The 15,710-nt window shown below is 34.7% G+C and overlaps 1 long non-coding RNA gene across 1 annotated transcript in view; it reads right to left on the bottom strand.

Annotated features, from left to right (window-relative positions):
* Window positions 1–15,710, bottom strand: part of LOC139081813 (uncharacterized) — a 189,011-nt gene that overhangs the window by 103,093 nt on the left and 70,208 nt on the right. The window contains exon 5 of the long non-coding RNA XR_011537166.1: window positions 3,627–3,679. This is a non-coding gene — a long non-coding RNA (uncharacterized lncRNA). The remainder of the gene's footprint in view (window positions 1–3,626; window positions 3,680–15,710) is intronic.

Here is a 15,710-nt window from a genome sequence, read left to right as displayed (position 1 = left end):
CTGCCAGGACGTGCCATACCTTCATCACATCTGTAGGAGGGGAGGATGCTCCATAGGAGTTGTAACAACAGACCTAAACTGCTTATAATTCATGATACTACCATATACCACTTCATATTAATTTGATCTTTGTAACAAACTAGTAACTAAGGTTCATTGAGCACTTGTGGTTATCCCTCACTTTATGGATGGCAAAAGGTAAAGCAGCACAGGATAAAGTACTTTGCTCAATATCACAAAGCCAGCAAATGACAGAATTATAACTATCCAAGGCAGCAACCTTTCTAAACTATGAAACTGCTTTCCTGTTTCATGTTGCTGCCCCAAACACCATTTGAAAACTTTGATTGCCAAATTCATAACTCAAAAAGATGTGTTCCTACGCTCAATTGAAAATTTTCATTGCCAAATTCGTAACTCAAAAAGTTGTATTCCCACACTCACTTCAGATTTTCTGGAATTAAAATGTCATGGCATATGGTGTGTGTTTGTGTGTATGGCATATGAGGTGTATGTGTGAGTATTGACTTCCTTTCAGATTCCTATGGTGATTTTCTGCAGCTAAGTTCAAATATTTATACATTTTATAGACAACGTTCACAAGATAAAATGTTTTAATTAAGATGCTTGAATAAATAAAAAGTTTAAAACAGAGGACACATTATATTCCTTATCTATCTATAAAATGGATAGTATATAATAACATATGTAATAAATGTGTACATATATGTATATATGAAATTTGCTGACTTTCTTCATAATACTTCCACGTATCCCATTCCTTCTTTTTTATCCATGCTTATTTTTAAAATAAAAATCTTAAATCTGTTCTAAAAGAATCAGTAATACTATAGGAACATTCCAATATGGACACGTTCTTAAAGGAGGGAAACAAAAAGATGTTCTCTTAGATACAAAGACTAAATAATGATACCATTCCTACTAACCAAAAGCTATGGCTAAAATGGAAGTCAAGGAAAGAAAGTGTGGAGTATCTTGGAATGAACAGTGAAAAGTAAAACCAGTTAAGAGAGTTCAGTCAAAATGCTTTCAGTTGATAAATGTAAATAGTAATTCTCGTTTAAAATTTTGAATTAGTTTAGATCCAACAGGAAGTGAAACATAAGAGCAATGGAAGAGGGAAAATCCCTACCTCGTGAAAGCAACCCAAGTGCCCATCAACAGATGAATGGATAAAGAATATGTGGCATATATATACAATGGAATACTACTCAGCCATGAAAAAGAGAAAATTGTGTCATTTGTGACCATGTGGATGGACCTGGACCTGGAGGGTATTATGCTAAGAAAAATGAGCCAGACAGAGAAAGACAAACATCTTGAGATATCACTCATATGTGTAAGATGAGCAAACACACAGGCAAAGAGAAGAAATTAGTGGTTACCAGAGGGGAAGGAGGTAGAGGGACGGCAAAAGGGGTAAGAGGGCATATATATATGGTGATGGATAAAAATTAAACTATGGGTGATGAACACAATGCAGTGTATATAGAAATTGAAATAACAGTGATGTACAGCTGAAATTTACACAATGTTATAAGCCAACATGACCTCAATAAAATGATAAAATAAAATTTATTGAAAAAAATTATTGAAAAAAGAAAGCTAAAAAAAATCCACACAACAACAACAAAAACAAAGACACACATAGATATAGCGATTAGATTGCTGGTTACCAGAGGGGAAGTGGGGAGGGAGGAGGGTGATGGGGGGATGGGGTACCAGGTGAGTGATGTGTACAATGACGTGTGGTAATTAGTCTTTGGGTGGTGAACAAGATATAGTCTACACAGAAACTGAAATAGAATGATAGAAAAATTAAGTTCAATTATTTATTTACTTTAATTACAAATGTATACTGTTCATTCACTATGTCCCAAGCATTGAGTTTGTTTCCTTGGATGTATCTTGTAAAAAGGAAAGACTCCTTGGGCAATTCATAGTCAAGTAGAGAAGATAGACATTAAACCTGTGACAGGTACTTTGATGGGGAAGTACATGGTGCCATGAAAGCAAATCACAGAAATTCCTAACCAGTTTGACTTCAAGAAACGATTTCTAAAAGGTGAAATATAAGGTATAATCTGAAGAATGAGTAACAGTAAGGTGCTGCAGAGGGACTGCTGAAATGGAAACAATGTATGGAAAATCTCTAGGCAGAATATCAGCATGCTTGCTCCAGGAAATAGAAGAAGAGTTTGTTATATATAAAGCACAGAACAAAACAGGAAGAAACCAAACCAGACAACAAGTCTTAGGCCAGATGATGTAGAACTTACAGGCTATGTTAATGTTTTGAAGTTTTATGTTAAGCATGATGAAAAGTCTTTGAATCATTTTGATTCAAGAAGAAGGATATGATCAGTTTAGATTTTTTGAAGATCACTTGAGTTTACCGTCATAAATCAATTGGAAAGTAGGCATATTGGGGACAAATGACTGGTTATAAAGCTACCATAATGGTCACGTTAAGATACGGGTGTTGGCACTGGAGGTACATAAAATTGGAATGGTTTCAGGACTATTCTAGAGCAAGAATAAACCAGATTTGGTGGCCAATTGGAGGTATTGTTGAGAAGGGCAGGATAAACTAACTCAGACTACAATTGAAGGGATTAGTGATAAGATAGGAAGCAATGCTTCTTCAGTTCTAACTAAAAGGTGATGAAGGTGGTAGAGGTGGCACTTTAGGCCTGTTGGCAGTAAGTTTTGAGTTTGTTAGTTTCTGTTTTTTCAAGGAAGCCAGGGGACGGCAGTGTGGGTTGTTAAGAGACTTAAAGCATAAGGACAATGACGAAGAAAGTTAACTCTTTACTATAGCAAAGCAGGAAAGTGTTGTTGACGTAAATAATATTGGATTCTTAGGTAGTGTTATGGACAATCTAGGAGTTTATAGTGGTGTTAGCCTAACCAGCTGAGAGATTTTCTCCAGTGGATTAGGCTGTAGTTTTACCAGGCTAGTAGAACCAGAACAAGGATAGTTAATATAGGGGTTACAATAATTGAGTAACATGAGCAACTGCCCTGGTTTTGCTGGGATTGTCCTGGTTTTAGTACTGAAAGTCCTGTGTCCACAGAGACCTCTCAGTCCCAAGTAAACTGTGATGGTTGGTTACCCTACATGGTTTTCTAACCCTTACGTTAGAAAAATCTAGCATAGCAAAGTGGAGAGAGCTAGATGAAATCAGAGGCATAAGATGGAGTTGAAGATCCAACCTGGAGTAGGAAAAAAAATTAGGGGAGAAAATTGTTAAGAAAGGAGTTTTGTGGAAAGAGGGACGTCCAAACTTGTTAGTTCATTAGTTCTGCAGTTGCACTGCTAAATGCTAGGGTGTGGGTAACTAGAAGGAGTTATGGGAGATAAGTAGGTACAGGTGAGAAAGTCAAGAAACTAAGAAGTCAGATTGTTGGATGGGTTGACACGTTTAGTATTAATACTGAAACCCATGGGGTAACATTTTCAATAAAATAGTAAGTACTATTGGGCATAGAGGTAAAAGGCATTTAATCCCAACAGCATGGGCCTTAAACGGGCAAGGGTTTTTAAAAAGTAGGTCAAGGAATAACAGCATGAAAGCTGCTGAGGAACTTAAGAGGACACTTACCATACTTCTGAATAGCGATGTACCGGAAGTGTGAAAGAACGAACAAACCCCATCTGGAAGAGAGGAAAAGAAGAGGCCTCCTCAAGAGAGTGTTAGGTTTTGTTAATATAAAAAGTATGAGAAATGTTAGCTGAAGAGAATGAACAGGTATGAGCCTTCATAAATCCTGAGAAGTGAGTTCTACAGCCAAATAAAAATGCTATCCAACTTTGTAAGCAGACCATGAATTTTTCCTTAATATTTTTACCACAATAACAGCGGATGCTAAATTTTATCAGGAGAAATAGAACACTCCAGGTCTCATTTTCAGTTTTGTTTTTTTTTTGTCAGTGCCTATCCCAGTGAAAACTTTGACCAAGTATAGAGAATGACCTGCAGGTGCTATATAAACCATTAAATTATAAAATTTCTACTTGCAACCTATACTCAGGGTACGAACACTTTCTAATGAATAAACTCCTATAAATTTTGCTGTGTTAGTTTTCAAATAAAAATCAAATTCCGCACCAACCACTATATGAGATAAGGTGTGAGAAAGTCGGTTTCTATGGCAAAGTACCGTAAATTATAAAATGTACGATTGTCACAAGTCTGATGGTGAGATTATTAACAGAACAAAGCTAAGAGCACAGGTTAAGGCCTGAAACTGGAGTCTATGAACCACAAAGAAACTTTCTGGCCAAAAGGAGAAGCTTCCCTGGCCTTCAAACCCTCACAAATTCTGTCAACTATTGATAATAATCCCAACTCTTTTGGTGTAAGTAACTTGTCTTAACCTCAGCACATTTCTGGGTGTTTACTGTAAAGTTCAGTGCATCAAAGCTCATTTTTTTCCTTGCCACCCAAGATTCAGGCCTGCCTGAGGTATCTTATTGCTGAAATTATAAGGATAGTATTTATTATCATAAAATGAGGATATACCTATCTAACAAGCTTTAGTAAAATGAGTGATAGATATGGAATATGCTACGTATCCTGCTTTTAGTTAAATAAGAAATATTAAAAAGCTTTGAGTTTTTATTTTATTATTGAGTATAAGAGTAAGATACAGGGGCTGGCCCAGTGGTGCAGTGGTTAAGTTCGCATGTTCCGCTTTGGCAGCCCAGGGTGTGCCGGCCCAGGATTCACCAGTTCGGATTCTGGGTGCGGACATGGCACTGCTTGGCAAAAGTCATGCTGTGGTAGGTGTCCCACATATAAAGTAGAGGAAGATGAGCATGGATGTTAGCTCAGGGCCAGTCTCCCTCAGCGAAAAGAGGAGGATTGGCAGTAGTTAGCTCAGGGCTAATCTTCCTCAAAAAAAAAAAAAGAAGAAGATATAAAGGTAAATTACAACAGTAACACTCCAATATTAAATACTTTTTAAAGTCTCTACTAATAATTTAAGAATTCTTAAATCTGATATAGAAAAGTTTGAACTTGAAAAATCTAACTTTTAAATAATGTATTCCTTTAAAAAAGAAATCTTTAGGAGTTTGACATTTTCTAATTGGCAAACAAATATTCTGACAGAAAAAAATCATTTAATGTTAAAAGTTTAATGACGCAATGGATCTAGCTTCCAGGCTTATAAATCATTATAGAGAAATAAATTCACTTAGCATATTTGTCCAACATATTTTCTTAGAAGTTTTCAATATTTCTATAAATTTTAGAATTAGCATTACATAGAAGTTTCAGAAACAATACTCAGCCATGGTCACAGTTACTAAAAACAAAAACCAAAAAGGAATTCTAATTCAAAAACATTTTATGAGATTCTTCTATCTGCAAGATTACTGGGAAAGATACTGAACAAATAAAGAATCAAAAGCAGGTAAATCCTAGTTTTCTGAATACTTGGAGTTTATATTCCAGTGAAGGGAAATATACATAAATAAACAAAATCATATTATGATAAGGATATAATAAAGGTATATATGAATTAATAGCTAAGAGTAGGGAGTAAATGGTAGAGATACAGAAATATGTTAGAGAACTGAGTTGAAGCTATAAATAAGAATTAATCTCCGAAAAGAGTAACTAGTAAAGTGAGAGCAAAAGAATAAAGATAAGAGGATACAAGCAATAAAAATTGAAATAATAACATGCACCAGTTTCCTAGGGCTGCCATACAAAGTGCCACAAACTGAGTGGCTTCAAACAACAGAAATTGATTCTCTCAGTTTCTGGAGTCTAGAAGTCTAAAATCAAGATGTTGGCACTGTTGTTTCTTCCCGAGGGCTCCCAGAGAGAAACTGATCCATGCCTCTCTCCTAGCTACTGGTAAGAGCTGGCAATCTTTGGCATTGCTTGGATTGTAGCTGCATCGTTACAATCTCTACATCAATTTTACATGACATTATCCCTGTGTCTCTTATTTTTACATGGTCATCTTCTTATAAGGATGCCAATCATATTTGATTAGAAATCCACCCTACCCCAGTATGATCTCATCTTACATAATTACATCCATAACCACCCTATTTCCAAATAAGGTCACATTCTGAGGTGCTGAGGGTTGGAACTTCAATATACATTTTGGGGGGAACACAATTCAACCCAAAAGTTAAGACCTAACACATATTAATTTGTAACAAAGCATTTTATATACATTAAGCCTTTTCCTCTCATAATATCATTATGTGATAGTTAATGTCATCATTTTGATTTTACAGACGTAATTTTACAAAAGTCATGGAGAAAATTAAGTGGTGGAGTCAGCCTTCAAAATCCAAAACCAATTTAAAAGCTTATATTGTAACAACTAAGTTACCCTGCCTCCCAGATAGTCTGATTTAACGGGACCTATGTGAGGCACAGGACAAAAAAGGAGCTGAGAAGGGAAAGATTCACATAACTGAAATGGATGGAACTGGAACTTGGAGACAATTATAAACAATGTTTGCTTATTAAGGAGGAGTTCATAATCAAATCTATGGTTTGTTAAAAAAAAAAAAACACTGGTGGAAATATGAATCACAGCAGTTGGGGAATATCGGAAGAAAGAGCTAGGTTCGAGGCTAGTGTCATAGTATGTGAGGGATCATGGACGCCGGGACTTTGGAGCTGGGAGACGTATAAGAGAAAACAAATCCATGAAAAATGGAACTTGGATATAATTACATGTGAGGCTAAGAAAGATGAATGATTCAAAGATGGCACTATGATCTCTAACTTGTATAGAGATGCTAATACTATACCGTTAGCTAAGACTAAGGGAGAGATCATTTTACTGATTTAATCTAATCTATAGAAATGATACTTTAAGAGTTAATTTTCCTCATTGTTCTCTGCTGTTTGCTTAATTGTTTAAACACATTTGGTAGGATACTTGGTCACATTTTAGATAAAGGCTAGGCTCTGGGGTCTCAAAGCTGTGGATCTCATAGTGACTCAGCCACTCACCAATGGATTTCCCAGTTGAACTAACAGTGAAAACCCTTTGTCAGAGGAGACTTGGCATATGATCATATCTGTATCACAGGATTGTTTTGAAGAGCAAATGAGGTAAGATTTCTGAAGTGTCTAGTACAGAATGCCTAAAATGGAATCTTCATAAATGGACTGGCTCTCATTTTTAGTTGAATTAACAGAGAAAATCAAATACACAAACAAAAAAGTAAACTAAATCTTAAAGACCAGGTACTTACAAAAATAACGCTAAATTTTTTTTAAAGTGAGGCCTTAAATATTATGTACTAATTATATTCTATAGAATTTTTAAAACTAATAATTCTTTATTATTATTGAAATGTATCTAGCCTCGTAATCATTTTTCACTGGCAGAAAATTAAGACTGATGGTCTCTCTAATCAATTTTATGAAGATATTAAGTAGGAGTTACTGCTTACACTTAACACTTAAAACCCAGGCAGATCATGGAATTCACATAACTACTGTTGAACCAAAAGTTGAACACAAATGTATAAAATTCTATGAAGATATTACATGCAATGTTTCATTGATAAGATATCTAAAAATGTTATCTATGCTTATCGCATACCATGATCATTGCTCTATAACAGTGCTGTCCAATAGAATATAATATGAGAAAAAAACGTAATTTTATATTTTATATCAGCCACATTACAAAAGTGAAAAGAAACACTGGAAATTAATTGTAATGATATATTTTAGTTAATCCAATATATCACACATTACAATTTTAACATGAAATCAAAATAAAAATTAATAGATCTTTGCATTTTTTTAAACTAAGTCTTCAAAACCCACCGTGCATTTTACACTTAAAGCACATCTCAAGTCAGACCAGCCACATTTCAAATGGCTCAAGTGGCTACCATATGGAAACAGTCTAAAAAATACTGTTGTTCATCAGATAAAACTGTTTGTGTGTAATTTTAACAATAATAAAACAAACCCCCAGGCAATATCTAAATTTTGATCTCAGCTTTATCACAAAATCTAAAATAAGGAGAATTAATTCTTTTATCAACTTCTCTTTCTCTACAATTTTACAAAAATCATATGTCAAAGATTGAATAAACTACTCAGACCTAGTTTCTTCAGTGGAGATAATCATAAGAAAAGAAGTCACATTAACTACCCAGGAGTATTTAACTTCACTAAATACATAAATAAATGTGCTCCTGACAAGTCATTTCAAGGCAAAGTTGAGCCCCATATGATAAGGACATGGTTTGGTTTTGTTTTAAACTATCTCTTTCTTTTAAAAGCCCAGCTCCCTGGTTTTAAAGAAGAAAATGATGGAGGGCAGCATTGTGACATCCCTGTCTGTCATTCGCTAGTTTTGTGAACTTAGGCAAGATGCTCACCTTTGTAGTCACACTGAAACAATTTTATTTTTATTAAATCCTAACATAAAAATTGGAACTACTGGATTCTTTTCTTACATTTAATCTTTTAAAAAGGCAAATATATATGTGGAGATCTGAAAAACAGTACCTCACTTGACCTTATATCAGATGGAGAATGATGCTTATCGGTCTTAAACAAAAAAAAATCCAATATAGAAATTCAGGGATAATATTACCTTCTCCACTTTCCTTAAGCCAAAGGTAATGTAGAATAAGATTTAATCCACTGTACTTTCAAGAATGCCAAATTCAGTTGTCTAATTTCTCAGGGTTCTCTTACAGTTAAATCTAAAGAAAATGAGGTTGTATAGACCCATGCCATGGATTATAGGTAAAGTGGAAAAAGAAAAACATGTGGCCTACCTACTCAACATTGTTCCAACAACCACCACGCAAGACTGTAGAGAGGGATGATTCAGTGAAGTCCTTACTGCCATGGAACAAGAAGAGACTTGACTGGAGTAACTGTACATATTATTAAGTAAGAAGAAAAGGTCATTGAGAGATGCTAAATTTAAGAATCTATCAGATAAGGGGTTAATATCCAAAATATACAAAGAACTAATACAGCTAACAACAAAAAAACCAACAATCCAATTAGAAAATGGGCAAAAGATCTGAACAGAGATTTCTTCAAAGGAGATATACAGATGGCCAACAGGCATATGAAAAGATGCTCAACATCATTAGCTATCAGGTAAATGCAAATCAAAACTACAATGAGGTATCACCTCACTCCGGTCAGAATGGCCTTAATTAACAAGACAGGAAACAACAAATGTTGGAGAGGGTGTGGAGAGAAGGGAACCCTTGTTCACTGCTGGTGGCAGTGCAAACTGGTGCAGCCACTATGGAAAGCAGTTTGGAGTATCCTCAGAAAATTAAGGATAGATCTACCATATGATCCAGCTATTCCACTGTGGGTATTTATCCAAAGAACTTGAAAACACAAAGGCATAAAGATACTTGCACCCCTATGTTCATTGCGGCATTATACAGAATAGCCAAGACTTGGAAGCAACGTAGGTGCCCAACAAGGGACGAATGGATAAAGAAGATGTGGTATTTATACACGATGGACTACTACTCAGCCATAAGAAATGATGAAATCTGGCCATTTGTGACAACATGGATGGACCTTGAAGGTATTATGCTGAATGAAATAAGTCAGAGGGAGAAAATCAGATACCATATGATCTCACTCAAAGTAGAAGATAAAAATGACAAAAAAAAAAACCAAACACATAGCATTGGAGATTGGACTGGTGGTTACCATTGGGGAAGGGGGGAGAGGGGAGGGCAAAAGGGGTGATTAGGGTCACATGTGGGTGGATGCACTATAATTAGTGTTCGGGTGGTGAACATGATGTAATGTATACAGAATTTGAAATACGATGTACATCCGAAAAAAATAAAAATTAAAAGAAAGAATCTAAATTATTTTACTAATTGTTTTTATATTATTAGACCCTGCAAAGCATAGAAACGTATAAGAAAAGATCTTTCAGTAGCAGTAACTTAAAATCTAGATCAGAATATAAAGTGTATACATATATTAAATTACATGAAACAAATGGATCAGGCATTACAAAACAGTAGACTAAACGCACAGTTCAAGTAAGAAGACATTTGAGAAAGGGGTAGTTTGCAAGGTGAAAAAGCCTTGAACTAAATCAAAACACATGGCTCCTACTCCTACCTCGAACATTAAGTAGCTCAAGGCATTGATTAAGTTTATATACCTTTAGGCTTTTTAGTATTTTGTTTGTTTACAATTGCAAAAGACAGAGGACGTGGGTGAATTATCCTGTATGACATTTCCAGAGGAAATGAAAAATATTATCATAGTGTAGAGCTCAGAGAAGCCCATCCTGCAACCACTTCATTTGCTGTAATGTGGACAACGGATCTGATCGCATCTGATCTATAGAAATTAAAAATTTTGATGATGTTTATATGCAAAGCATATTCTGTGTTTGAGGTTGTGGGATAAAAGAGTTACACGTCTTGCATCTCATTCTTTTAGGACCTCAAAACTAGTTTTAATATTATCTCCAAACAAGTTTATGCAGTTATACAATGAAAATATTGAAAGAAGATGATGATGATTTTAGTTTAAATTTGACTCTTTAGTATACTAAAAACTAAACTTCCTTACAAATTTCATAACCACTCTATGGATAACACAAGTAAATTTCAAAGCAATTTAATTTAAAAATATAAATTTTCAAATAAATATTTTAAAATAAGTCACAATTTTTGTAAACCTGTTTGATATTTTTTTGAAATAAAAATAACGTCATTGGCAATAGCCTTACTTCTACCAATCTCTTAAATTGTAGTATATATTGGTATCAAATTGACTCATAAGTATAGCTGGCATCAATTCATCTTAAAAAATACAGTCAACCAATCAGACATCTCACAAGTGGTTTGCATGAATAGTATCAGGGAACTGAAGTATCTTTGGTATAACACTTATACAACTCTTGGAATTAAGCTTAAATTAGAAATTAATTGAAGTAGAAAGCATGCTATTATTTAAAAACGAATATATAATTTCAGGAGTATAGACATATACATTAACTGCTTTTATACATTAACGTTCAGAGAAAATCTTTTGAGTTTTAATTTCTAAAGTTCTAAAACTGAAAAAATATTTTAAATTATTAAAAGGATCAGCTACATGGAATGCCTAGCAACGTGATTCATCACTCATGGCACGTCATATTTTATTTCTATTGGGTACATTTATTCGACATAAAGAGATCAAGCAGAGAAAATAAATGACAAACACTTCTTCAGACACCATTTGACCCAGCAAGTGTTAGACTCTGCTGACAAATCACAATGGCTGTAAATAATAGGGTTAATTGCAAGCCTTTTTCTGCTTCAAAAACTCAGTTGTGCTCATCAAGAGAAAAAAACAAAGTTCAGCAGTGATATTATATTAATGAGCAATTTCAGTGTTGTTTATCATTACCGTTGTTTATCAAAACCACAGCATGCTCCAAGGGAGAAAGAACCTTTACTTTTGAACTCAGGGCCATACGAATCAATCTAAAGGGATATATTTAGTATATAGTGGTTGGATTCTCCATCCTACTACTTTGTAATACTGGCTGTATGTGAGAATAGTTTTTAAAATCCAATTTCCCAGGTCCCATCAACATCTAATTAAATGAGAATCTTCAAAGGTAGATTCATGGCTTCAGTATTTTTCAAAAATACCCCCAGATGATTCTTATGTGCACCTGGGCTGACAATCAACGTCTATAATACCTTCTTCCTTCTTAAAATGATCTAATAGAGATCCTTGAAGCTGCGTGGTCAGCAAAATATTATCAATATTCTCTTCATTATAAATCACAATGCTAGATCTATTCTTAATCAAAAATTCCTAATAGTCAGTTGGAAGTGCATACCAACTGCATGGTGGAACCAAGAATTCCATGAAAGATAAGAGCTTCCACTATGCAGAGATTTATTATTTCAAGTTCTCATGTATCTTGAAGGCTCATCTTTCAAAATATGAAAAGACAATGTGATGTCTTCCCATACAGTTTTGGCATTATTGAAGAAATTCTAATTATTTTATTACATGAGTGATAGCAAAACATTGAAACAAAATTTGTTACCAACCACCTATGATAAAAAAAATCAGAGTTCATCTCCTAACCAGGGTATTGGTTGTCAGTAAGTACGGATAGAAGAAAAAAGGCCACCTACAAGAGTCTGAATCACTGGCCCAAACTTCTGTTGTGTCCTCATTTTGGGGACTTGCCTGCTGAGCAGACATTTGCAAAACCACAAACAAACAAACATGACGTCTATAAAAAAAAGAGAGTAGATAAGAGGGATATCTAATTAAGGATAAGAAAGATTTGGAAAGTGGAAACTTATAAAGCCTACAGAGAGAACATGACATCCAAAATCCAAAGGCATATAGAACTCTGCTAAGAATAAGATCTTTGATAAAATAATAGAAATTAATCAAAAAGTCATTTCTAATCTAGGCTGTCTTGATACACTAACACATCTAAAAGCATCTATTATGTTTTGTCTTTCCTACTGTGTTTTGAATCTACCCTAGAAAGAGTTAAAAATGAACCATTTTGGAATTTCAGTCTCTCTAGTAAGCAAAAACACCAGAGGGACTATGGCTCATATTTTGATTGCTGAATATTTTAATTTCCCCTTCAAATAAAAAATATCAAGATTTTGTCATATTTCCAAAAATAAGATGTGGATAAAAAATAAGGTCACTCTGTGTAGAAAGAGTGAAAAGGCTGAATTGGAAAACTGATTAATTTTGTTGTTCATGCAGTGATTTCCAATATTGGTTTTGACATATCCTAAAATAAGATGGCTTCATTGCAGTTATTTTTTTAAAAACAACCCAAAGCAGTTTTCTTTGGAACTCTCTGTAAATAAACTATGATGTGACTTTGATAGTATGTTTGTGAATTATTATACCAAAACTTTAACATTAGCAAACTCTTATAGGTATGGACAATCTTCACAGTTCAAATCACTTTACATATTAATTCAATTCTTACAAAAACTACAAAGTAATATATTATCTCAATTTTAAAATGGCACAGGATGATTGACGAGACTAAAGTCACATAGCTGAGTAATAGTCAGGATTCAAACTCAGGCATCTCAAATCACGAATATTGCAGACCAAGCCTGCAAATAGTTTGGACCTCAAAATCCCTATTCGGTTTTTTGTTGTTGTTGTTCCTGTGAAAGTCAAATTCAATAAAGAAACAGCAAAGACAAACTTCTTTTGACATTGTGAAAGCCCACTTCTATATTTAGAGGATGCATCCTGGAGATTCATTTTTTGACATTGCTAAAGCCCACTTCCATATTCAGAGGGAACATTCTGGAGATTTGGAAATGTAGAGGAAGCAGCCCCTGTCATTTTGCTTGCCTGCTTTGCCTCTTCCGGTGTCTAAACCTCACAGTTAGATATGTAGTCACTTCGCTCTAGACAGACCTCTAATTACCAAAAGGAGTTTCACAGAATTCTAAAATAACAGTAATTTGAATTTTAAACACTTAAAATAATTACGTGTCATAGAGCTTTGGGGGAGAAAGGGGTTTCACGCTATTAACTATAAAGCTGGAGCTTTTAGCCCATCCAAAATGCCAGAAATAATTCTTAGAGTTTCAAGCTGAAATTAACCAAGAACAACACATCTTCTCTTAGATTTGATAGAGCATTTTGACAGAGTCAAATCTAGGCTTCTACTTAGTGTATGAGTCTGTTTTAAAAGAATTTAATACAAGAAGTGTTTATAACTGAATCGAAGTCCCTTGGCAAGATGCTTAAAGGGAGTGCACTGTTTAAGTCAGTGTCCATTCACTGTGATGGGATCTTTATTTGATATGTACTATACTTTGTCGATCACTTAGAAACTGAAAATATCAAGTTGAAGAATTTACCATGATGACAATATTTAACCAAAGAATGTCTATTAGTTTCTGCTAATAGCAGCATATCTTGAAAGGACAGAAACAAATTTCACTCAAATGCCTACTTATATTGGTTCAAAATATTTACATTTACAATTATCTCTTCAGCTTAATTTTTTTCTTCAACTATAAAGGTCTGTGTAATACAGAGAAGAACATACTTGTAGATTGAAATATATCAAAGTAAGCTAAAAGATTGAAATGATCATACCATAGGACTTCTGGTTTTAGTGGTGACATGTAAACAGCTTAGAAGTTGTCACTCCTGCCTTCACAACAACAACATGAAGAAACTGCAAAATAATGACTTTTCTTGGACACACCAGAGAACCGAAGTACCCAAGCAAAAAAGTCACTAATAAATCTGGAGAGACAAATCCAGAGAGTCACAGCTAAGATCTGCTCACCTGGAACAGAAATTGCTGGAACCATAAACTGATAGGATAGTTAATGATCATTTAACAGTATGCTGGAAGGTGCCTAAGGGTTAGCAAGAAAATGAGAGAATCCTGGGGGATGCAGTCTTAGAGAAGCCCACATATTTTTGTGTATTTTCCCTCCACAACACCTGCCTCCCCAGGTTCTCACAGTGGAGAGCCAAGAATATGCCTCCATGAATCTGGCAAGGGTAGGGGAAATGTAACTATTTGGTAAACATCCAAGAGTGTTTTCCCTTACAAAAGTCTACACTCTAGAGAAAAAGCCTTTACCAAAGCTGTATCCCAAACAAGGGAAAGTTATTTCCCCAATTCCAGTCTTCCATAGGCTTCTGATCTCACCTAAGAGGGGAAAAGAAAAAGAAGCTGTATAATCACTAGATTAGTGAACACTCTCCTCCCTCAGCTTCACTACCACAGGAACAGGGCTTCAGTATAGTAAGAGCGGGTTAGAACTGAAAGAACCATAAGAAACAAACTCCAAGGAGTTTTAAGGAGGCCAAAGGATGATAAGGGAAATGAAAACAAGGATGGTAGAGGAATATGAAGCCCCTGGAACTCACAACTACAGCAAAAGTTAAACACAGCCCAACTTCTAGCCAGATTAACATAAATTCTCACCACACCCAGATGCTTTTGATAATGAAGCGTACAAAAATTTAAAGATGAATGCTGCCAGTTTTACACAATATCTTCCAGAAAATAGAAGAGAGAACAGCTCCTCATTCTTTTTGTGAGACTAGAATTACTTCACTACCAAAATCAGAAAAATTAATTACAAGAGTAAAACAGCAGACCAGAAAAGCTCATGAACGTATAAAATCATAAAAATCATAAATCATAAAAAATCTTCAATAAAGTATTGAGAAGCCAAATCCAACATTATGGGAAAGGAATTATATATCACAAACAAGTGGGAATTATTTCTAGCAGGCAAGGCTATTTCAAAGTGCAAAAATCAATCAGTGTAATCTACCACATAAATAGGCTAAGCAAGAAAAATTATATAATCATATCAATTGATACAGAAAAAAGCATTTAACAAAGTCTAACTTCCATTCAGGATCAAATCTCTCAGCAAACTAGGGATAGAGGGAGACTTCCTCAACTTGAACAAAAACGTCTACAGAAAACATTCAGACATCATCATAATCCGAGATAAGAAACTAAAGCTTTCCCCTAAGATCTGGAAGAGGAAAGGATGTCTTCTCCCATCACTTCTATTCAACATCATATTGTAGGACCTAGCTTTCCTATGTATCAGAAAGAACAAGTGGGAAAAAGAAGAAAAAATGCATTGACAATAGCACCAACAAATGAAACAGGTATAAATCTAACAGAAT

This window comes from Equus przewalskii, chromosome 2 (assembly GCF_037783145.1).
Source record: "Equus przewalskii isolate Varuska chromosome 2, EquPr2, whole genome shotgun sequence".
In the NCBI taxonomy this organism is placed as follows: Eukaryota; Metazoa; Chordata; class Mammalia; order Perissodactyla; family Equidae; genus Equus; species Equus przewalskii.
Note: the sequence above shows the minus strand (reverse complement) of the source record. Positions and strands in the feature narration are given on the sequence as shown.